The sequence below is a fragment of the Arachis hypogaea genome, chromosome 20 (assembly GCF_003086295.3).
Source record: "Arachis hypogaea cultivar Tifrunner chromosome 20, arahy.Tifrunner.gnm2.J5K5, whole genome shotgun sequence".
NCBI lineage: Eukaryota > Viridiplantae > Streptophyta > Magnoliopsida > Fabales > Fabaceae > Arachis > Arachis hypogaea.
The window spans coordinates 121,779,978-121,806,387 of record NC_092055.1 but is presented as its reverse complement, the minus strand read 5'-3'; the positions used below and the strand labels follow the sequence as shown (position 1 = coordinate 121,806,387).

Here is a 26,410-nt window from a genome sequence, read left to right as displayed (position 1 = left end):
TGAAAAAGGTTAGTAATTTTCGAGAATTAAAATCAAGAATTAAAATAATTAGTTAATTAAAAAGAAATTTTGAAAAAGAGGGAAGATATTTTCGAAAATTAGAGAGAGAGGGAGTTAGTTAGGTAGTTTTGAAAAAGATAAGAAACAAACAAAAAGTTAGTTAGTTAGTTGAAACAAATTTGAAAATCAATTTTGAAAAGATAAGAAGATAAGAAGTTAGGAAAGATATTTTAAAATCAAATTTTTGAAAAAGATATGATTTTGAAAAAGATAAGATAGAAAGATATTTTTGAAAAGATATGATTGAAATTAGTTTTGAAAAAGATTTGATTTTTAAAATCATAATTAATGACTTGATTCACAAGAAATCACAAAATATGATTCTAGAACTTAAAGTTTGAATCTTTCTTAACAAGTAAGTAACAAATTTGAAATTTTTGAATCAAAATATTAATTGATGATGTTATTTTCGAAAATTAGGAGATAAAGATAAGAAAAAGATTTTTGAAAAATATTTTAAAAATTTTTGAAAATAAATAAGAAAAGTGAAAAAGATTTGATTTTTGAAAAAGATAAAATTTGAAAATTTGATTTGACTCATAAAAACAACTAGATTTTAAAATTTTTTGAAAAAGTCAATCCAAATTTTCGAAATTTATGAGAGAAAAAGGGGAAGATATATTTTTTTTTTATTTTTGAATTTTTAATAATGAGAGGGAAAAACATGAAAAAGACTCAATGCATGAAAATTTTGGATCAAAACAATGAATGCATGCAAGAATGCTATGAATGTCAAGATGAACACCAAGAACACTTTGAATGTCAAAATGAACATCAAGAACTTATTTTTGAAAAATTTGTAATGCAAAGAAAACATGCAAGACACCAAACTTAAAAATTTTTCATTTATAGACACTATGAATGCATGAATTTTTCGAAAAATGCAAGATGAGTATGCAATTGACACCAAACTTTCAACTTGACTCAAGACTCAAACAAGAAACATGAAATATTTTTTATTTTTATGATTTTTTTATTTTTTTGGATTTTTGTATATTTTTTTTGAAAAAACATATAGGAAAAAGAAAATAAGGATTTCAAAATTTTTTAATATGAATTCCAGGAATCTTGTATTCTTAGTCTAAAGCTCCAATCCGAGGGTTAGGCATGGCTTAATAGCCAGCCAAGCTTTAGTATGTAACTCAGACATGCCACGGCTGACATTTCAATTAACTTGCCTCTATGCTGATGGTTGGAAGCCCCTATACAAAAGAATTAGACATGGCTTTACAGCCAGCCAGGCTTCAACATGCTTCATGAAACTCTAGAATTCATTCTTAAAAATTCTGAAGAAAAATATATTTTTGAAAAGATTTATTTTTTTTTTCGAAAACAGATGAGAAATTTTTGAAAGGTTTTTGAAAAATTTTTGGAAATAAAACAAAAAGAAAATTACCTAATCTGAGCAACAAGATGAACCGTCAGTTGTTCAAACTCGAACAATCCCCGGCAACGGCGCCAAAAACTTGGTGCACGAAATTGTGATCTCAGGCAACGGCGCTAGAAACTCTATACGCACGTCTTAATAAATCGTTTTTCATTCACAACTTCGATACAACTAACCAGCAAGTGCACTGGGTCGTCCAAGTAATAAACCTTACGTGAGTAAGGGTAGATCCCACGAAGATTGTCGGCTTGAAGTAAGCTATGGTCACCTTGTAAATCTCAGTCAGGCGGATACAAATAGTTATGGAGTTTTCGAATATTAATAATAAATAGAAAATAAGGATAGAAATACTTATGTAATTCATTGGTTAGAATTTCAGATAAGTGTATAGAGATGCATTCGTTCCTCTGAACCTCTGCTTTCCTGCTGTCTTCATCCAATCAATCTTACTCCTTTCCATGGCTGGCTTTATGTAAGGACATCACCGTTGTCAATGGCTACTTTTTATCCTCTCTGGAAAATGGTCCGATGCGCTGTCACTGCATGTCTAATCATCTGGAGGCATCACCCTTGTCAATGGCTACATCCCATCCTCTTGTGAAAATGATCCAAATGCTCTATCACAGCACGGCTAATCATCTGAGGTTCTCGATCATACTGGAATAGGATTCACCCTCCTTTTGCGTCTGTCACTACGCCCAGCACTCGCGAGTTTGAAGTTCGTCACAGTCATTCAATCCCAGAGTCCTACTCGGAATACCACAGACAAGGTTTAGACTTTCCGGACTCTCATGAATGCCGCCATCAATCTAGCTTATACCACGAAGATTCTGATTAAGAGATCCAAGAGATACCCATTCAATCTAAGGTGGAACGGAAGTGGTTGTCAGGCACGCGTTCGTGGGGGAATGATGATGATTGTCACGTTCATCACATTCAGGTTGAAGTGCGAATGAATATCTTAGAAGCGGAATAAGTTGAATTGAATAGAAAAACAGTAGTACTTTGCATTAATCTTTGAAGAACAGCAGAGCTCCACACCTTAATCTATGGAGTGCAGAAACTCTACCGTATGAAAATACATAAGTGATAATAGTTCAGGCATGGCCAAATGGCCAGCCCCCATGAAAGTCTAAGATGGCATAAAACTGATCAAAGATGTCTAATACAATAGTAAAAAGTCCTATTTATACTAAACTAGTTACTAGGGTTTACAGAAGTAAGTAATTGATGCATAAATCCACTTCCGGGGCCCACTTGGTATGTGCTTGGGCTGAGCTTGAATGTTACACGTGTAGAGGTCAATCTTGGAGTTGAACTCCAGTTTGTAACGTATTTCTGGCATTCAACTCTGGCTTGTGACGTGTTTCTGGCGTTTAACTCTAGACAGCAGCGTAGAACTGGCGTTCAATGCCCTTTTACGTCATCTAAACGCGGCCAAAGTATGGACTATTATATATTGCTGGAAAGCCCTGGATGTCTAATTTCCAACGCAATTAGAAGCGCGCCATTTTGAGTTCTGTAGCTCCAGAAAATCCATTTTGAGTGCAGGGAGGTCAGAATCCAACAGCATCAGCAGTCCTTCTTCAACCTCTGAATCTGATTTTTGCTCAAGTCCCTCAATTTCAGCTAGAAAATACCAGAAATCACAGAAAAACACACAAACTCATAGTAAAGTCTAGAAATGTGAATTTAACATAAAAACAAATGAAAACATCCCTAAAAGTAACTAGATTCTACTAAAAACATACTAAAAACAATGCCAAAAAGCGTATAAATTATCCGCTCATCATCTATAGAACTGCCTGACTTTCTTTTGGTCGGTGCGACTGTATTGTTCTATATATAAAATTTGGCGCAGAAATGTATGATAGAAACAATAGTACCAAATATATTTAAAGAAGGTCAGTCGAAAATAAAATACAGACTGATAATTTATGATGAAATATAATGTGTCCAAGGTTGGTATATGAGAGGGTAAGATACGTAAAAGTAAAGCGGTTCAAGTATATAGGTTAGTGTGTACCTTATTAGAGGCCATGTCGTATTGAAAATTAAAAGAATGGTATAATCAGGTTAGGTTATGCTTGCGAATTGTTTGACCGTAGTGTAGGACTTGTCAATTTGATATGTTAAGGTTATTGGTCTCTCAATTGCCTTATAATTTTGGGCTTTTTTGTTTTGTATTGTAAACACATGTTTTGAATTTGTCAGTTAAAGCTAAAACTGAATCTTCTATCCCGGGAAGAAGATAATTGAAGAAAACGAAGAAAAAATTTTGAATAAAATAACATGGATTAACACCAAATAATAAGGACAAGATACTAATTATCGCAATAGTAATGTAAACAACGACAAGAGAGATTCATTGTGAGCTTAGATTCATATATGATTCGAGTATTCGACTCTTGGTTATATATCAAAAATAATGAAATCAATTTATTTAATCAAATGTTTGCATAATTGTGCTAATTTGAAATTTCTAATTAAAAGAAATTGGAACTGAAACAATTGTGTACCATTAGATAATGTTACGAGAGCATTTGGTAGAATTTGTTTCCTTTATTAATGGGTTTGGAGTGATTATTATTACAGTCGTTATTTCCAAAGTGTGATCGTCATAGTTGACATTATTACCAGAACTTCTTTGGTTCCTCCTCATCGCCTTGTTCATTTTGGTTCAAAGGTTCAGTTAACCTTTGAATTTCTGCTTTTAGTGATTTCTTAATCACTAATAGTTCGACTATAGTAGAGAGTTGAGGAGGAAGATTGTTGTGTTTTTCTGCCATTGATTAAAACCTACAAAATAGGGTAGGTGATGGAGGAAAATTGTCGGTAAAGAATTTCTCAATAAAATCTCGTTGCAAGCATAGTTCTAAACCAACAACAATCCTCAATCAACATTTAATTTGTTTGTCATTAAAGCAAACCCAATAAAAATAAACTGAAGTATTAAACCTCGAGTCGTCTATTAAAAAATTGCAGGGAAGTGTTTTTACTATTGGTTATGGAAAAGTATCTTTTTGGGTTTTGTAATAAGAGACAAGTAATATAAATAATAAGGAAATAAAATAACAATTAAGAGAAGTCTTAACAAGGATTGATAATTGGAATTCCCATCCCCATTATCATAGTCACTTGTGATGGTAATTGCCTTTTGCTCTCACTTAGTTAACCTCTAACAATTGAAGGTAAGTCAAGTGAGCAATTCAACTTGAGTTCACAAGTCCTAATCAAAGATTAGAGTTAGTGAAGCTCAAGCCAACTAGCAACTTTCAATCACCAACCAACAAGAGACTTTGACAATTCAAGAGTCTCCAAATTACTCAATCTAAGTTAAGAACACGAAAATCTAATTTAAAATCCAACCAAGCATTTTATCAAACACTTGGAAGGCATAAATAAAAGCATAGAAAACTAACAAGAAAAATAAATCTAAACAACCAATTGCAAGCATCAATGACTAACAATTAAAGAGAGCAACAATAAACATAGAAAACATAAATTGCATTAGAATAAATCAAATGTAACAATAGCTCATAAACATGAAAATGGTGAAAAAGGGAAATAACAAGGGAGGAAGATGAACTAAAATGCTTGAACAAATAAAAGTAAGAAAAAACTAAATTAAAGTAAAATTGAACCTGAACCTAAGGAGAAATTGAAAGAGAAACCCTAAAACCTAGAGAGAGGAGAGAGTCTCTCTCTATAGAAAATTACATCTAAAACCTAATTTTGTGTGAATGAAGTGTGTATGAGTGATTCCCCCTTCGTAGCTTCATTCTGCAGCCTCTAAGCAGTATTTTCGGGCGTGAAACTGGGCCAAAAGTAGCCCAGAAATTGCCCCCGGCGTCTTCTGTTTAATGCAGCACGTGACGCTCTGTCACGCATACGCGTCGTCCACGCGTACACGTCGCTTAACAAAATCCTGGTCACGCGTACGCGTCATCCACGTGTATGCGTCGCTCGTCTCCTGCACCAGTCACGCGTACGCGTCACCTACGCGTACGCGTCGCTGCCAGCTTCTCAAAACTCCACTTTCTTGTGTTTCTTCCACTTTTGCATGCTTCCTTTCTGTCCTCTAAGTCCTTCCTGCCCTATAAAACCTGAAAATACTGAACACACATATCATGGCATCGAATGGTAATAAGAGAGAATTAAAAATCAGTAATTTAAGGCCAAAGAAGCATGTTTTCAATCAAAGCACATAATTTGGAAGGAAAATGTAAAACATGCAATTTGTATGCATAAGTGTGAGAATAATGGATAAAATCCACTCAATTCAGCCTAAAATGTACCACGAAATAGTGGTGCATCAAATCTCCCCACACTTAAACATTAGCATGTCCTTATGCTAAGCTCAAGGAGAAACTATAAGAGAGTGAAGAGGAATGGTAGAATTTATGAAATGCAACCTTTCTATATGAATGCGACTAAATACAAAATGCTTTTACCTACTTGGTTAAAAGTAAAAAAAATTCTCCAAGAGAAACATAAATTGGATTCCACTAATTTAAATCACAAAATAAACTACAGTGAACTTGCAAAAAGAAAGCTCGTGAAAGCCGGGAACAAAGAATCGAGCATCGAACCCTCACCGAAAGTGTATACACTCTAATCAGTCAAGTGTTTAAGGTTCGATTCTCTCAATTCTCTACTAATCTTGCTTTCTAAGGCTTGCCCTTCTTCTACCAATCAACAAAAATTTAATGCACAAATACACATATCAAAAGGTCTTTTAAGGGTTGTAATGAGGTTAGGGTCAAGGTAGGATTGTATTTGGTCAAGTGGACTAAAATCTGAATCCTTGATTAACCCAAACTTTCCACCTAACTTAAGACAATCCATGTAGTCAAAATACAAAATTCAACTGGCCATTAACTACGTTTACCACATATTCATGCATTCTAAATTTGAGTACAGTACATATGCATTGCTATCACCATTTACTTTGGGGTATTTTGTCCCCTTTTATTAATTACTCTTTTTTTTTGTTTTATTTTTTTATTTTTCTCAATGCATATGATTAAGGTATTGAATGCATAAACATATCCTCAACAGTTTTTTCACGTTTTCATAAAAATACACAACACCCAATTCTCAAACCAAGTGTTTCCAAACCTAGTTTCCCCACACTTAAATCATGAGCACTCTCACTAGTCTAAGCTAACCAAGGATTCAAATTAAGGACAATATTATTTTTCGCTTAGAGTTAGTGATGAGTTAAAATAAAGAACAAATGGGGTTAAAAGGCTCAACATTGGTTTGCAAAGGATAATTAAAAGGATAAGGCCATATGGGTATATGAGCTATAGTGAAACAAAGGCCTCAATTATATAAGTGCATGCATACATCAAACAATGGAAATATAGGATTAAGTAAGACAAAGATCACAATTTTAGAGAGAACAACACACACTAAAACAGAATATATTGGTTGATAAGATGCAAATCAAATAGGTTTAAAATCTCACTGGTTTTGTGTGTTCGAGCTCTAAACCATGTTCCAAAATAAATTACTTCAAGCAAGTTCAAAAAGTTTTAATTCAAATTAGTGAAATGCTCTAAACAATTTCTTGAAAAGAATTCATCACTTCAACCAAGTAGTACATACATGCAAACAATTACTACACACGCAATCTATTATGCAATGTAACACTAACTAACAAAGAAAATTAAAAATTGGTGTTGAAAAGAAAGTAACTAACCCATGGAAGTCGGTATCGACCTCCCCACACTTAAAGATTGCACCGTCCTCGGTGCATGCAAAGATATGCAAGTGGACGGGTGGTGCGGAATTTATAACCCACAAACTAACTGGCAAGTGCACCAGGTCATACCAAGTAATACCTCAGGTGAGTGAGGGTCGATCCCACAAGGATTGATGGACTAAGCAACAATGGTTGATTGATTTACTTAGTTAGACAAGCAAAAAATAGTGTTTGAGAGTTCAAAAACATTAAACAATAATTTAGAAATTTAATAAAGCAAGCAGTAAACAAGTTGTGAATAATATATAGAGAAATAGTTAAGGCTTCAGAGATATCTATTTTCTGGATTGACTTTTCTTACTAATTATTTTAATCATGCAAGATTTAATTCATGGCAAACTATATATGACTAAACCCTAATTCCTTAGACCTTCTTAGTCTACTCTAACTTTCATCAAACGCCAATTCCTTGGTTACTTAATTCCAATTAGAGGATGAAGTTCAATTCTAGTTTATATGCCACAAAACTCCTAATTACCCAAATATAAGAGGATTATATGTCACGTATCCTGTTAAGTCCAGATAATTAGAAATTTTGGAGAATATATTTTCAAGCTGTTGTTCAAGTAAAGAGCTTTTCCAAGTTATACAAGAACTCAATTAGAAAGAGGGTCATACTTCCGTTCCACCCAAATTCATAAGATAAAGAACGAATACAATTCTTGAAATATAAATCAGTACATGAATTAAAATAGAAAAATAATAGTATCAATCCATACAATAGACAGAGCTCCTAACCTTAACAGTGGAGGTTTAGTTGCTCATGGTTCAGAGAGAAAATAAGGATTCTGATAAACTGTAAATTGCGCTGAGGTGGAATGAAAAGTGGAATAATGTTGGAATCCCCCTAGAAGAGAAGTTTCTTTTCTTTTTTATATCTAATCCTAATTTAATTTAAAAATCTATTCTCTAAAACTAAAATAATATCTTTTTCTAATATAAAAATAAAGTTTAAATCAGAATTAATTAAGTAATCAGCGTTTTCTGCGTTTTCTGCACGTGGCGCATGTCACGCGTACGCGTCAGTCACGCGTACGCGTCGATGGTCTTCTTCGCGTGTCACGCGTATGCGTCAGGTACGCGCACGCGTCAGGTACGCACACGCGTCGCTGAGCAAATCTCCAAATCACATGCACGCGTCAGGTACGTGCACGCGTCGCTCCTCGTTGGTCATCTCCTTTAATTCTTGTGCTGATTCCATTTGTGCAAGCTTCCTCTAAGTCATTCCTGCCCTATATAGCCTTCTTCTTTTTCTGCGGAAACTCCATCAAATCCATCTGAATGCAACCTAAATTAAACAGAATTGCACAAGACTCAAAGTAGCATCCATAGTGGCTAAAAGATAATTAATTCTTGATTAAACTCAATAATTTAAATGCAAATTCACTAGGAAAAGATAGGAAAGATGCTCACGCATCAACGGGTGGCTACAACTGATATTTTTCTCCAAAGATTGTGCAGATGGACTTGTCTGTTATCCCATTGAGAAGCTTTTCGTTTCCCCTCTCAGTGGCCATCCTGAAATAAGAGAAAAAGGAAGAAAAGTAACCCAGAAACAAAGATAAGAAAACAAATAAAATATGGGTGGGTGAATGCCGAATAATGAGGGTCTCAATTACATGGCAGCTACAACATGCAAGTTAGAAAATGGTAGAAGCACATGGCATATCAATAGTGCAAAAATTGCAACAATGGGGGAGAGAGAGTGGGTCATGAAAGATAGTATAAGTTCATATCAATGCAAATGGAATACAAGTGTCATAAAAAATTAGCATTGACCTATGAATAATAATACCCAATAACATAAAACAGGTCACGAAGCACCAAAATAATGCAAAAAAAAGATGCAACAATTGAATAAGAATATTTAACACCAATGAAAAAATAATAAACTTAGAAAAGAAAATAAAAGCATGCACAAAATTAAAATGCAATGAATGTCAGTATGCCAATGCAATAAACAAAAGAGAATAAAAGAGAATAAGGATGAGAAGTTAAAGAAATGAAGAAGAAGAAAGAAAGGAAGGAAAGAAGAAAAGGGAGAAGAAAGGAAATAGGGAAGAATAAGAAAGGAGAGAAGAAAGAGGAAGAGTGGAAAACAGGAAGCTAACGCGACGCGCGTGCATACATCACGCGTACGCATGAAAACAGAAACAGCCATGCGAAGCGTAAGCATCGTCCACGCGTACGCGTAGATGGCTAAAATGCACACTAACGCGTGAGCGTCGATTACGTGTACGCGTAACTACTCGCGTGCGAAACGCAGCTTCCAGCACAGTGGCAGCCCAACTCTCTGTTCAATCACCAATTTACGCCGATTTTCATACCATGCGTACGCGTCGCTGACGCTTACGTGTGGATTGGCAAAATTGCAGGTGACGTGTACGTGTGGGCCACGTGTACGCGTGGGGCGGCTTGTGCGCTAGGCACCCCTCTCGCACGTCTCTAGCATATTCATTATTAATAGCGAGCGAGCCTCCATATGACGCGTACGCGTCATGAACGCTTGCGCGTCAGTTGCACTTTTTTTTTTTTGGAAAAAAAATATAACAACGCCAGAAATTATTAAACAACTAAACCATAAATTAGACGAAATAAACATAACTAAAAATAAAAATTTAACTTATTACTAATATAAGAAAAAGGAAAATTGGAAAGAATTTACCATGGTAGGGTGTCTCCCACCTAGCACTTTTAGTTAAAGTCCTTAAGTTGGACATTTGGTGAGCTCTTTGTTATGGTGGTGATGAGCGGATAATTTATACGCTTTTTGACATTGTTTTTAGTATGTTTTTAGTAGGATCTAGTTACTTTTAGGGATGTTTTTAATAGATTTTGTGTTAAAGTCACATTTTTGGACTTTACTATGAGTTTGTGTGTTTTTCTGTGATTTCAGGTATTTTCTGGCTGAAATTGAGGGACTTGAGCAGAAATCAGATTCAGAGGTTGAAAAAGGACTGCTGATGCTGTTGGATTCTGACCTCCCTGCACTCAAAGTAGATTTTCTGGAGCTACAGAACTCGAAATGGCGCGCTTCCAATTGCGTTGGAAAGTCGACATCCAGGGCTTTCCAGCAATATATAATAGTCCATACTTTGACCAAGAATTGACGACGTAAACTGGCGTTCAACGCCAGCTTTCTACCCAAATCTGGCGTCCAGCGCCAGAAAAGGATCCAAAACCAGAGCTGAACGCCCAAACTGGCACAAAAACTGGCGTCCAACTCCACAAATGGCCTCTGCACGTGCAACACTTAAGCTCAGCCCAAACACACACCAAGTGGGCCCCGGAAGTAGATTTATACATCAAATACTTACTCATGTAAACCCTAGTAGCTAGTTTATTATAAATAGGACCTCTTACTATTGTATTAGGCATCTTTGGACGCCTGGTTCTTAGATCAGAGGGGCTGCCCATTCGGCCATGCCTGGACCTTTCACTTATGTATTTTCATACGGTAGAGTTTCTACACTCCATAGATTAAGGTGTGGAGCTCTGCTGTTCCTCAAAGATTAATGCAAAGTACTACTGTTTTCTATTCAATTCTTCTTATTTCTCTTCTAAGATATCCATTCGCACCCAAGAACGTGATGAAGGTGATGATTATGTGTGACGCTCATCATCTTTCTCCCTCATGAACGCGTGCCTGACAAACACTTCCGTTCTACATGAAATAAGCTAGAATGAATATCTCTTAGATCTCCTAACCAGAATCTTCGTGGCGTAAGCTAGAATGATGGCGGCATTCAAGAGAATCCGGAAAGTCTAAACCTAGTCTGTGGTATTCCGAGTAGGATTCAATGATTGAATGACTGTGACGAGCTCCTAACTCGCGATTGCAGGGCGTTAGTGACAGACGCAAAAGGATAGTAAATCCTATTCCAGCATGATCGAGAACCGACAGATGAATAGCCGTGCCGTGACAGGGTGCGTGAGCATATTATTCACTGAGAGGATAAGATGAAGCCATTGACAAGGGTGATGCCTCCAGACGATTAGCCGTGCCGTGACAGGGCATTGGATCATTTTCCTGTGAGATGACCGAAAGTAGCCATTGACAGTGGTGATGTATCACATAAAGCCAGCCATGGAAAGGAATGAGACTGATTGGATGAAGATAGCAGGAAAGCAGAGGTTCAGAGGAACAAAAAGCATCTCCATTCGCTTATCTGAAATTCCTACCAATGATTTACATAAGTATCTCTATCCCTATTTTATTATATAATATTCGAAAACACCATTATCACTTTATATCTGCCTGACTGAGATTTACAAGGTGACCATAGCTTGCTTCATACCAACAATCTCCGTGGGATTCGACCCTTACTCACGTAAGGTATTACTTGGACGACCCAGTGCACTTGCTGGTTAGTTGTATCGAAGTTGTGACAATTATGAATTAAGATCAGAGCACCAAGCTTTGGAGCCATTACCAGGATTTGTTCGAGCCTGGAGATCACAATTTCGTGCACCAAGTTTTTGGCGCCGTTGCCGGGGATTGTTTGAGTTTTCGGCAAGCTTTTGGTCCGGTAACATCAGTGCCAAGTTTGATCCGGCAACAGCACCAAGTTTTTGGCGCCGTTGCCGGGGATTGTTCGAGTTTGGACAACTGACGGTTCATCTTGTTGCTCAGATTAGGTAATTTTTTTTTTTGTCTTGTTTTCAAAAAATTTTTCAAAAATCTTTCAAAAATTCTTCCTTTGTTTTCGAAAAAAAAAATTTTAAAAATAAAAATGTTTTCAAAAATATATTTTCCTTTCAGAATTTTTAAGAATGAATTCTAGTGTTTCATGGAGCATGTTGAAGCCTGGCTGGCTGTAAAGCCATGTCTCAATTCTTATACTCAAGAGAAGAGATTCTTTATCTTTCTTAGCCAATTGACTGTTGAATGTAAGGAATGTCAGGCGTGTCATGTCTGAGTTACATACTAAAGCTTGGCTGGCTATTAAGCCATGCCTGACCCTTTGATTGGAGCTTTAGAGCATAAGATTCCTGGAATTCATATTAAAAATTTTGGAATCCTTATTTTCTTTTTCAAAATTACTTTTCGAAAAATATAAAATAAAAATCCAAAATATATATATATATATATATATATATATATATATATATATATATATTCATGTTTCTTGTTTGAGTCTTGAGTCATGTTATAAGTTTGGTGTCAATTGCATGTGCATCTTGCATTTTTCGAAAATTTCATGCATTCATAGTGTTCTTCATGATCTTCAAGTTGTTCTTTGTCAGTCTTCTTGTTTGATCTTGATGTTTTTCTTGTTTTGTGTCTTTTCTTGTTTTACATGTACATTTTTTATTTATTAGAGTCTAAACATGAAAGATTTCTAAGTTTGGTGTCTTGCATGTTTTCTTTGCATATAAAATTTTTCAAAAATATGTTCTTGATGTTCATCATGATATTCACAGTGTTCTTGGTGTTCATCTTGACATTCATAGCATTCTTGCACACATTCATAATTTTGATCTAAAATTGCCATGCATTGCATCATTTTTTTGTTTTTCTCTCTCATCATAAAAATTCAAAAAAAAAAAAAAATATATATATATATATATATATCTTTCCCTTTTTCTCTCAGCAAATTCGAAAATTTGAGTTGACTTTTTCAAAAAATTTTAAAATCAAGTTGTTTCTTATGAGTCAAATCAAATTTTCAATTTGAAAATCTTATCTTTTTCAAAATCTTTTTCAAAAATCAAATCTTTTTCAAAATTCTTAGTTATTTTCGAAAATTCCAAAAATATTTTTCAAAAATCTTTTTCTTATTTTTATACCAAATTTTTGAAAATAACATAATCAATTAAAGTTTTGATTCAAAAATTTGAAGTTTGTTACTTGCTTGTTAAGAAAGATTCAAACTTTAAGTTTTAGAATCATATCTTGTGATTTCTTATGAATCAAGTCATTAATTGTGATTTTAAAAATCAAATCTTTTTCAAAAACTAATTTCTATCATATCTTTTCAAAAAAATATCTTCTTATCTTATCTTTTTCAAAATTTGATTTCAAAATATCTTTTCTAACTTCCCAACTTCTTATCTTTTCAAATTTGTTTCAACTAACTAACTAACTTTTTGTTTGTTTCTTAAATTTTTCAAAACTACCTAACTAACTCTCTCTCTCTAATTTTCGAAAATATCTTCCCTCTTTTTCAAAAATTTCTTTTTTATTAACTAATTATTTTTATTTTTTATTTAAAAAAAAATTTTCGAAAAAAAATACTAACCTTTTTCAAAAACTATTTTCAAAAATCACTAACTCTTTTTCAAAAATTGTTTTCAAAAATTCACTTCCCCCTCTCATCTTCTTCTATTTGTTTATTGATATACTAACATCTTTTCTTCAACTCTCCAAAAATCTGAACCCCCTCTCTCTCTGAGTTCAGATTTTCTTCCCTTCTTTTCTTCTACAAACACAAGGATCCCTATACTGTGGTATAAAGGATCCATATTATTATTACTATTTTTTCTGTGCCATCTTCTTTGTCATATGAGCAGGAGCAAGGACAAGAACATTCTTGTTAAAGCAGATCCATAACCTGAAAGGACTCTGAAGAAAAAATTAAGAGAAGCTAAAATACAACAATCCAGAGATAACCTTTCAGAAATTTTCGAACAGGAAAAGGAGATGGCAGCCGAAAATAATAATAATATAAGGAAGATGCTTGGTGACTTCACTGCACCTAATTCCAATTTACATGGAAGAAGCATCTCCATTCCTGCCATTGGAGCAAACAACTTTGAGTTGAAACCTCAATTAGTTTCTCTGATGCAGCAGAACTGCAAGTTTCACGGACTTCCATCTGAAGATCCTTTTCAGTTCTTAACTGAATTCTTGCAGATATGTAATACTGTTAAGACTAATGGAGTAGATCCTGAAGTCTACAGGCTCATGCTTTTCCCTTTTGCTGTAAGAGACAGAGCTAGATTATGGTTGGATTCTCAACCCAAAGACAACCTGAACTCTTGGGATAAGCTGGTCACAGCTTTCGTAGCCAAGTACTTTCCTCCTCAAAAGCTGAGCAAGCTTAGAGCTGATGTTCAAACCTTCAGACAGAAAGAAGGTGAATCCCTCTATGAAGCTTGGGAAAGATACAAACAGTTGACCAAAAAGTGTCCTTCTGACATGCTTTCAGAATGGACCATCCTGGATATATTCTATGATGGTTTATCTGAGCTATCAAAGATGTCACTGGACACTTCTGCAGGTGGATCCATTCACCTAAAGAAAACGCCTGCAGAAGCTCAAGAACTCATTGACATGGTTGCTAATAACCAGTTCATGTACACTTCTGAAAGGAATCCTGTGAGTAATGGGACGCCTATGAAGAAGGGAGTTCTTGAAGTTGATACTCTAAATGCCATATTGGCTCAGAACAAAATATTGACTCAGCAAGTCAATATGGTTTCTCAGAGTCTGAATGGAATGCAAGCTGCATCCAACAGTACTCAAGAGGCTTCTCCTGAAGAAGAAGCTTATGATCCTGAGAACCCTGCAATAGCAGAGGTGAACTACTTAGGTGAACCTTATGGAAACACCTATAACTCATCATGGAGAAATCATCCAAATTTCTCATGGAAGGATCAAAAGCCTCAACAAGGCTTTAACAATGGTGGAAGAAACAGGTTTAGCAACAGCAAGCCTTTTCCATCATCAACTCAGCAACAGACAGAGAACTCTGAACAAAATGCTTCTAATTTAGCAAATCTAGTCTCTGATCTATCTAAGGCCACTGTAAGTTTCATGAATGAAACAAGGTCTTCCATTAGAAATCTGGAAGCACAAGTGGGCCAGCTGAGTAAAAGGATCACTGAAATCCCTCCTAGTACTCTCCCAAGCAATACAGAAGAGAATCCAAAAGGAGAGTGCAAGGCCATTGACATAAGTGCCATGGCCAAACCTGTGAGGAGAGGAGAGGACGTGAATCCCAAGGAGGAAGACCTCCTGGGACGTCCAGTGATCAATAAGGAGCTACCCTCTGAGGAATCAAAGGACTCTGAGGCCCATCTAGAGACCATAGAGATTCCATTGAACCTCCTTATGCCCTTCATGAGCTCTGATGAGTATTCCTCTTCTGAAGAGAATGAGGATGTTACTGAAGAGCAAACTGCCAAGTTTCTTGGTGCAATCATGAAGCTGAATGCCAAATTATTTGGCATTGATACTTGGGAAGTTGAACCTTCCTTGTTCATCAATGAACTAAGTGATCTGGATCAACTGACATTGCCTCAGAAGAGACAGGATCCTGGAAAGTTCATAATACCCTGCACCATAGGCACCATGATCTTTAAGGCTCTATGTGACCTTGGTTCAGGGATAAACCTCATGCCCCTCTCTGTAATAGAGAAACTGGGAATCTATGGGGTGCAAGCTGCTAGAATCTCATTAGAGATGGCAGACAACTCAAGAAAATAGGCGTATGGACAAGTAGAGGATGTGCTAGTAAAGGTTGAAGGCCTTTACATCCCTGCTGATTTCATAGTCCTGGATACTGGAAAGGAAGATGATGAATCCATCATCCTAGGAAGACCTTTCCTGGCCACAGCAAGAGCTGTGATTGATGTTGACAGAGGTGAAATATTCCTTCAATGGAATGAGAACTCCCTTGTGTTTAAAACTCAAGGATCTCCCTCTGCAACCATGGAGAGGAAGCAGAAAAAGCTTCTCTCCAAGCAGAGTCAACCAGAGCCCCCACCGTCAAACTCTAAGTTTGGTGTTGGGAGGCCACAACCAAACTCTAAGTTTGGTGTTGAACTCCCATATCCAAACTCTAAGTTTGGTGTTGGAGAGTCTCAACAAAGCTCTGCACATCTGTGAGGCTCCATGAGAGCCCACTGTCAAGCTATTGACATTAAAGAAGCGCTTGTTGGGAGGCAACCCAATGTTTATTTATCTAACTATATTTTTCTTAGTTATGTGTCTTTATAGGTTCATGATCATGAGGAGTCACAAAATAAATATAAAAATTGAAAACGGAATCAAAAACAGCAGAAGGAAAATCACACCCTGGAGGAGCATCTGGCGTTCAAACGCCAGAACAGAGCATAGTTCTGGCGCTGAACACCCAGAATGGGAGCATCCTGGCGCTGAACGCCCAGAACAAGCATGGTTCTGGCGTTCAACACCAGAAATGGCAGCAAAGGGGCGTTGAACGCCCAAAATGGGCACCAACCTGGCGCTGAACGCCCAGAGTTGTGTGCAAGGGCATTTTACATGCCTAAATTTGGTGTGGTAAAAGCATAGCTTTTTTATTTTTTCCATAACCATTGATGGCACCTAAGGCCAGAGAAACCTCTAGAAAGAGGAAAGGGAAGACAAAAGCTTCCATCAAGGGTCTATAGCTCAGTGGTAGAACATTTGACTGCAAATCAAGAGATCCCTGAGATACCTCAGGGGATACATTTTCTTCCACACAATTATTGGAAGCAACTAAGGGTGGAACATCAAGAGCACTCCATCATCCTTCATGAAATCAGAGAAGATCTAAAAGCACTGAAGGAGGAGCAACAAAGGCAAGGAAGAGACATAGAAGAGCTCAAGGACATCATTGATTCCTCAAGAAGGAAATGCCACCATCACTAAGGTGGATTCATTCCTTGTTCTTAATTCTTCTGCTTTTCGTTTTCTATGTATTGTGCTTATCTATGTTTGTGTCTTCATTACATGATCATTAGTAGTTAGTAACTTTGTCTTAAAGTTATAAATGTCCTATGAATCCATCACCTCTCTTAAATGAAAAATGTTTTAATTCAAAAGAACAAGAAGTACATGAGTTTCGAATTTATCCTTGAACTTAGTTTAATTATATTGATGTGGTGACAATGCTTCTTGTTTTCTGAATGTATGCTTGAACAGTGCATATGTCTTCTGAAGTTGTTGTTTAAGAATGTTAAATATGTTGGCTCTTGAAAGAATGATGACTAGGAGACATGTTATTTGATAATCTGAAAAATCATAAAAATGATTCTTGAAGCAAGAAAAAGCAGCAAAGAACAAAGCTTGCAGAAAAAAAAAGGCAAAAAAAAAATAGAAAGAAAAAGAAAAAGCAAGCAGAAAAAGCCAAAGCTCTTAAAACCAAGAGGCAAGAGCAAAAAGCCAATAACCCTTAAAACCAAAAGGCAAGGGAAATAAAAAGGATCCCAAGGCTTTGAGCATCAGTGGATAGGAGGGCCTAATAGAATAAAATCCTGGTCTAAGCGGCTAAACCAAGCTGTCCCTAACCATGTGCTTGTGGCGTGTAGGTGTCAAGTGAAAACTTGAGACTGAGCGGTTAAAGTCAAGGTCCAAAGCAAAAAAAAAAAAGAGTGTGCTTAAGAACCCTGGACACCTCTAATTGGGGACTTTAGCAAAGCTGAGTCACAATCTAAAAGGGTTCACCCAATTATGTGTCTGTGGCATCTATGTATCCGGTGGTAATACTGGAAAACAAAGTGCTTAGGGCCACGGCCAAGACTCATAAAGAAGCTGTGTTCAAGAATCATCATACTGAACTAAGAGAGTCAATAACACTATTCGAAATCTGAAGTTCCTATAGATGCCAATCATTCTGAACCTCAATGGATAAAGTGAGATGCCAAAACTATTCAAGAGGCAAAAAGCTATAAGTCCCGCTCATATGATTGAAGCTCTGTTTCATTGATAGTTTGGAATTTATAGTATATTCTATTCTTTTTATCCTATTTTGATTTTCAGTTGCTTGGGGACAAGCAACAATTTAAGTTTGGTGTTGTGATGAGCGGATAATTTATACGCTTTTTGACATTGTTTTTAGTAGGATCTAGTTACTTTTAGGGATGTTTTTAATAGATTTTGTGTTAAAGTCACATTTCTGAAATTTACTATAAGTTTGTGTGTTTTTCTGTGATTTCAGGTATTTTCTGGCTGAAATTGAGGGACTTGAGCAGAAATCAGATTCAGAGGTTGAAAAAGGACTGTTGATGCTGTTGGATTCTGACCTCCCTGCACTCAAAGTAGATTTTCTGGAGCTACAGAACTCGAAATGGCGCGCTTCCAATTGAGTTGGAAAGTAGACATCCAGGGCTTTCCAGCAATATATAATAGTCCATACTTTGGCCAAGAATTGACGACGTAAAATGGCGTTCAACGCCAGCTTTCTACCCAAATCTGGCGTCCAGCGCCAGAAAAGGATCCAAAACCAGAGCTGAACACCCAAACTGGCACAAAAACTGGCGTCCAACTCCACAAATGGCCTCTGCACGTGCAACACTTAAGCTCAGCCCAAACACACACCAAGTGGGCCCCGGAAGTAGATTTATACATCAAATACTTACTCATGTAAACCCTAGTAGCTAGTTTATTATAAATAGGACCTCTTACTATTGTATTAGGCATCTTTGGACGCCTGGTTCTTAGATCAGAGGGGCTGCCCATTCGGCCATGCCTGGACCTTTCACTTATGTATTTTCATACGGTAGAGTTTCTACACTCCATAGATTAAGGTGTGGAGCTCTGCTGTTCCTCAAAGATTAATGCAAAGTACTACTGTTTTCTATTCAATTCTTCTTATTTCTCTTCTAAGATATCCATTCGCACCCAAGAACGTGATGAAGGTGATGATTATGTGTGACGCTCATCATCTTTCTCCCTCATGAACGCGTGCCTGACAAACACTTCCGTTCTACATGAAATAAGCTAGAATGAATATCTCTTAGATCTCCTAACCAGAATCTTCGTGGCGTAAGCTAGAATGATGGCGGCATTCAAGAGAATCCGGAAAGTCTAAACCTAGTCTGTGGTATTCCGAGTAGGATTCAATGATTGAATGACTGTGACGAGCTCCTAACTCGCGATTGCAGGGCGTTAGTGACAGACGCAAAAGGATAGTAAATCCTATTCCAGCATGATCGAGAACCGACAGATGAATAGCCGTGCCGTGACAGGGTGCGTGAGCATATTATTCACTGAGAGGATAAGATGAAGCCATTGACAAGGGTGATGCCTCCAGATGATTAGCCGTGCCGTGACAGGGCATTGGATCATTTTCCCGTGAGATGACCGAAAGTAGCCATTGACAGTGGTGATGTATCACATAAAGCCAGCCATGGAAAGGAATGAGACTGATTGGATGAAGATAGCAGGAAAGCAGAGGTTCAGAGGAACAAAAAGCATCTCCATTCGCTTATCTGAAATTCCTACCAATGATTTACATAAGTATCTCTATCCCTATTTTATTATATAATATTCGAAAACACCATTATCACTTTATATCTGCCTGACTGAGATTTACAAGGTGACCATAGCTTGCTTCATACCAACAATCTCCGTGGGATTCGACCCTTACTCACGTAAGGTATTACTTGGACGACCCAGTGCACTTGCTGGTTAGTTGTATCGAAGTTGTGACAATTATGAATTAAGATCAGAGCACCAAGCTTTGGAGCCATTACCAGGATTTGTTCGAGCCTGGAGATCACAATTTCGTGCACCAGGTGGCTTGTGCTTGAACTCATCTTGAAACTTCTGCCAATGCTTGGACTTCCAATAAGCTCCAACATTTCCAAGTGAATTCACCAAGCCTTGATGAAGTTCTTCAAAAGCTTTGAGCTTCCAAAGTTAATCCTTTTGTATGCTGGGATCCCAAATCTTGTTTCTACACCCGTCTTTAAGTTGCTTATCATCGTTCCAACTGGATGGCAAGCAATCCAAATTCTCAATAAAATACCAAACTCTTCTCTTAGATCTAACCAAATTGTCACTTGTCCAACCCTTGCATCTAGGTCTTGAAATCTCAACCTTGATGAGCCTTGATTTGCAACTCCAACCACTAAACATTTTTCTCTTACGCTTAATGCCACAGAGCCTCCTAAGTTGGCCATCTGTTTCAAGAATACCATACCCAAGTGGGACAGTAAATCGAATAGAGATAAGTTTTACCCACTCAAATGAAGTAGTAGACGGCACCCTAGGTAGAGAAGTCTCCAACGATCTTGACAAAGCATATTCAACTCCCGTCCATCCTTTGTGAAGGACTTCCACCTTTTGAAAAGATTCATCACCTTCAAGCTCGTCCTCTCCGAATTCATCCAACTCTTCTCTGTCACTCAAATCATAAATATGAGGTTTAGAGAAATCTATCTCAATGTTGTTTGCAATGTCATCGGGGGAAGGCTCTTCTAACTCAAGTGGTTCACTTGTGGATGCAAATTTATTACTAGGAGGGCTTGATTCATGATCATCATCACCAAGGGAACTTGCTTCTTGATCTATTTCGTCCAATTCGTCATAGGGAATATGCCTTGGAAGTTGTGCACTAACCTCCTCAACATCAATTTCAAGCTTCTTGGAGGAATACTCTACAACTCTAGATTCCCATGGAGGTTCAGCATCTCCTAAGTCTTCAACCACTTCTTCCGCTTCAACAATTACGGCTTCTTCCAATTATTCCAATACAAAGCCACATTCCTCGCTTTTCACCGGAGTTTCTAGTGTCTCCTTCATGCTACGCTCTTCTATTGATTCTCCACATGTAGCCATGGGAGTTCTTTGAGTGTCCAAACGTTGGGAAGCTAATTGACTTACTACCTCAGTCAAGGCAGCTGTGAATTCTAGCACCTCCCTTTGCATCTCTCTTTGCCCTTGAAGAAGAACACCAAGAGTGTCATTCATTGAAGATTGGGTTGGATATGAGAGTTCATTGCTTGGGAGGAAAGGTTCATGATAAGAGAGTGGTTCATCATGATAAGGATATGGCAGTTCAACACTCTCCATCTTTTCCACTGGTTGCACAACACACTCAGTCCTTGGTTTTCAAGTTAAGATTTGTTAGCCATGAGAGTTTCGTGTGCTTTTTGGCTTTCCTCTCGCTCCATTTGATGGATGATCGCTTGAATTCGATCCATTGCTTCCTTAAAATGATCCTGTGACTCTTGTTCCGCTTAGCTAACATAATTAGGATCATATTGCGGTTGAAAGCTCGCATACATTGGAGGTGGTGTATATTGAGGTGGTGGTTCTTGGGAGTAATTGCGTTGGAATGTGGGTGGTTCTATGTATGGTTCATATGGCTCATAAGGTGGTTGGTATGATGGATATGGGTTAGGGTCATATGGAAGTGTTTGGTAGGATGAGACTTGTGAGTATGGTGGTTCAAAACTATGTTGAGGAGGGGTTTCATAGGCATATGGTGGGGCTTGTTGGTAACTACAAGGGGGTCCACCATATCCATTGTCTTGGTATGCACCTTGGAATGGATCTTGCTCATAGTAAGTTGGTGGAGGTTGTTGCCAAGAGGGTTGTCCATAAGCTTGAGGCTCCTCCCACCTTTGATTGTCCCAATCGTGATGCATATTCTCATTGTAGCTTCCATTCCCTACAACATAATTTGAACTAAACTCATAGCCAAAGGGGTGAGAATTCATAGTAACAAGTAAAACTAAAAACAAAAACTAATAAGAAATAATGAAAATAAACTCCTAAAACTAAAAATAACTAACAAAGAAACGAAAAAGTAAAATTATTCACAATATTCACAATAACCAATAATAAGGCACACATTTGCAATTCCCCTGCAACGGTGCCAAAGTTTTGATGGAGGAAAATTGTCAGTAAAGAATTTCTCAATGAAATCTCGTTGCAAGCATAGTTCTAAATCAACAACAATCCTCAATCAACATTTAATTTGTTTGTCACTAAAGCGAACCCAATAAAAATTAACCGAAGAATTAAACATCGGGTTGTCTCTCAAAGAATTGCAGGGAAGTGTTTTTACTATTGGTTATAGAAAAGTATCTTTTTAGGTTTTGTAATAAGAGACAAGTAATATAAATAATAATGAAATAAAATAACAATTAAGAGAAGTCTTAACAAGGATTGATAATTGGAATTCTCATCCCCATTATCATAGTCACTTGTGATGGTAATTGCCTTTTGCTCTCACTTAGTTAACCTCTAACAATTGTAACCTCTAACAATTGAAGGTAAGTTAAGTGAGCAATTCAACTTGAGTCCTAATCAAAGATTAGAGTTAGTGAAACTCAAGCCAACTAGCAACTTTCAATCACCAACCAACAAGAGACTTTGACAATTCAAGAGTCTCCAAATTACTCAATCTAAGTTAAGAACACGAAAATCTAATTTAAAATCCAACCAAGCATTTTATCAAATACTTGGAAGGCATAAAATAAAAGTATAGAAAACTAACAAGAAAAATAAATCTAAACAATCAATTGCAAGCATCAATGACTAACAATTAAAGAGAGCAACAATAAACATAAAAAACACAAATTGCATCAGAATAAATCAAATGTAACAATAGCTCATAAACATGAAAATGGTGAAAAAGGGAAATAACAAGGGAGGAAGATGAACTAAAATGCTTGAACAAATAAAAGTAAGAAAAAATAAAATTAAAGTAAAATTGAACCTGAACCTAAGGAGAAATTGAAAGAGAAACCCTAAAACCTAGAGAGAGGAGATCCTCTCTCTCTCTAGAAAATTACATCTAAAACCTAATTTTGTGTGAATAAAGTGTGTGAGTGATTCTCCCTTCCTAGCTTCACTCTGCAGCCTCTAAGCAGTGTTTTTGGGCTTGAAACTGGGCCAAAAGCAGCCCAGAAATCGCCCCAGCGTCTTCTGTTTAATGCAGCATATGACGCTCTGTCACGCTTACGCTCGCCTACGCGTCGTTCGTCTCCTGCACCAGTCACGCGTATGCGTCGCCCACGCGTACGCGTCGCTGCGAGCTTCTCAAAACTCTACTTTCTTGTGTTTCTTCCACTTTTGCATGCTTCCTTTCCGTCCTCTAAGCCATTCCTGACCTATAAAACCTTAAAACACTGAACACACATATCACGGCATCGAATGGTAATAAGAAAGAATTGAAAATCAGTAATTTAAGGCCAAAGAAGCATGTTTCAATTAAAGCACAGAATTTGGAAGGAAAATGTAAAACATGCAATTTTTATGCATAAGTGTAAGAATAATGGATAAAATCCACTCAATTCAACCTAAAATATAGCACGAAATAGTGATGCATCAGTAGGTAGTGAGACTGAAAAAATGATATATAGTGGGGTTAAGTAAACTCGGCCCCACAGTAGGTGTTAAATATTCTTGCATAGTAAGCCAGACTTGATATATAACTCATCCTGTTTAAGGATTGAGCTTGCCTTTGCTTAAAATGGAAGAGGTATACGTCGGCTTCAAGAGGAATGGCGATGGCATGCACCTGTAAAAACACTTTGACGCTCAAGTTAATAAAAGCATATAAGTATAATATTACTCAGAATGAGTAGCGTATTTTCAGAGAGATTGAGATATCGACCTGAACTTTCGGCCATTATTTAAATTTGTTGCTGAGTGAATTATTATTAGCGAGATTCTCTCTAACTGAAGATAAGCCACGTTTGTTTTTTATTTAAATTTCGATTTATAGGCGTAGTTAGATGGGGTTATAACCACCTAATCAATAAATATGTCTAATTCTTATTTGATGTGCGTTTATTCCAATATATAATCTGATATGAACAAAAATGACACAGACAATTTTGCGGAGATGGAGGAGCCGCTTTTTGCTTTTATTAGAAAGATTGGAATGCATTAATTGAGATCAAGATTAATTATGAAGATTGATCTACTTTGTAAACCAATTTGGATGCACATGTATTTATTTAGGAGGAGGTTGACCATGTATGTTTGGAAAAGATATCACCATAAACCTATTAAGTATAGCCAAAACAATAGATACTGAGGGACATCACATCCATGCATGCAAATCAAATGACTTTGTGTCTTGAAGAGTTGTAATGTTGGAAATGATCAGTGAAACCAATCATAACAAGATCTGTTTTCTATTTCATCTGGCCAACGTTGTTGTATATATAATTGTTTAAACAATCTGATCGTTAATGATGTGTTCCAGTTTTCTTTTTCAACGTGGATTACTGGATTTAATGTGGCTTATTACGTGGACTTGAATTACACTACTATCATTAAACAGAAGTAGTTCTAGTATTCTTTTCACTGGAGTTAACGATAATATCCTTAATGGTTACTTCATGGAGTTATAGACTCAACAATCATAAATTCATTTTTCTATTATATTTTCTCTATCCGATTAGTTTATTTCAGATGTTTAATTTGTTGGGGTAATAATTCACTCGAAGGCAGGACGGATATAGAGCGGCGAACAATGGTTTCAACTCCTCAAAATTTTAAATATATATATATATATATATATATATATATATATATATATATAAGAAAATAAAAAATAGTATCTAACATATTTATCATTTTTTTATGTGACGAGTTTATATTTTAATGGTTTAGTTCACTAATATTTTTTATTTAACTAATTTAATATCATACATTTAAGTTTTTATATTTTTTAAATTAGTTTCTATATATACTCATCTCTATATCTATTTAAAAAAAATCATTTGTCCTTTTTTAATATTAACACATTAACATTTATATTATTATAAGTAATTTGGAGCTATAAAATCATATGAATATAAATAAGAATAAAGTATATTTTTTGTTTTTGTTAAAAATTTTAAAAATATCCCTAAATTTTATTTTATTTTAATTTTATCCCAAATTTTTCAATTTGTATCGAATATACTTTTAACGGCTAATTTTTCAAAAAATTTAAGACCAATTTAGCAACAATTTCACAAGAACAACATTATTCAACACAAATAAATCAAATATAATTGTCATGCGTTATTACTAAATTTGTTCTAAATTTTTTAAAAATTTAACTAGTAAAAATACATTTGATACAAATTAAAAACTTCAAGATAAAATTAAAACAAAATAAAATTTAAAAATATTTTTAATTTTTTTTGACAAATTTTACAAACAGAAAATATACTTTAATTACCCTATAAATAATTATTTAGATTATTATATATTCTTTGACTCATCACTCTAAGATTAATTGAAGGCCGCACATGGCTGCATAATACAGATAGGTAAGAAGATTGAATAATTGGTTGCTGGTGGTAATTTCTTTATAAATGAAGGGCAAACTTTTGTGGGGCGCATTGAAGATCATGATGAAGTGTAGCGAAGCGCTTTTTTTTCCCTTAGCATGTTAAAAAGCGTGTGATTCCTGAAACCCCCTTTTTAATTATTATTTGTTTTTTTGTTTGGACTTTACGTTCTTATCTTGGATTCTCGTCACTCTCTCAAACAGTGGAAAATAGAAAAAGAGACGCAGAGAGAAAGGAGAAAAGAAAGGAAACTTTGGAGGAGGGAATAGGGGAAAAAGTGTGCATATAGCTACAGAAACAAGAAAACTAAAACAAAGTGTTATTAAGAGAGGCAAAGAGGAATGAGCAGAGCCAATGGGCCATCAAAACAAAAAGAGATAGAGAGAACTAGTGTACAGAAAAAATAAAAAAAAGAGAGGTCACAAAGTTGAGGAATGTGAAGAAAAAGTTGCGAGTCTTTTACGTTATATACACTAACTAGTAACTAGCACTTAGCTCGTGGGCACATTCGCTTTATATATATACTAATAGATTAAGATGATTATTTATAACATTGTCCTATTTATATATTAAAATATAAATACATATTAAAAATAAATTAAATCACATATCTATTTATACATATACATAAACATATTGATAACTGATTTTAGTAGTTAATTTTAATATATAAATAATATTTTTATATATAAAGTTGTTATTAACACTTCAAAATTATTATATTATAAATTAGTTAAATATAATAAATTATTTAATAATTTTTATGTATTGTATTTAATTACCATAAATTAGTAGCTATTGAATTATAAATCCTAAATGTGTTTGTTAGTTTATTTTATTCTAAAATTTAATATATAACAATAATTAGAATTTAATTTTTATATATTATTAATGTAAAATATTTTTCACAAATAATTATTAATATATTACTACATCAATAAAAATAAATTTTTAAATTTATTAGTTAAAAAATATTTAAATACATAAACCTAATTAATTGGATGAACGTGTAAATTGTTTTATAATATTAATATATTAAAATTAAATTCTAAATGAGATTTCAGATTTAAATTTTAAGAATTACAAAAGTTTTCTTTTGTGAATTTGTACACCATCAGTTTCTGTCGATCTCTATTTATATATATTAATCAAATAATAATAATAATAATAATAATAATAATAATAATAATAATAATAATAACTTTTCGTTCTTCAATTTC

General features: G+C 35.5%; 1 non-coding gene across 1 annotated transcript; it reads right to left on the bottom strand.

Annotated features, from left to right (window-relative positions):
- Window positions 1–14,256: 14,256 nt before the first annotated feature.
- On the bottom strand, window positions 14,257–14,364 carry LOC112787441 (small nucleolar RNA R71). The gene has a single exon (XR_003194856.1). It is a non-coding gene; the product is annotated as a small nucleolar RNA R71 (small nucleolar RNA).
- Window positions 14,365–26,410: the final 12,046 nt, after the last annotated feature.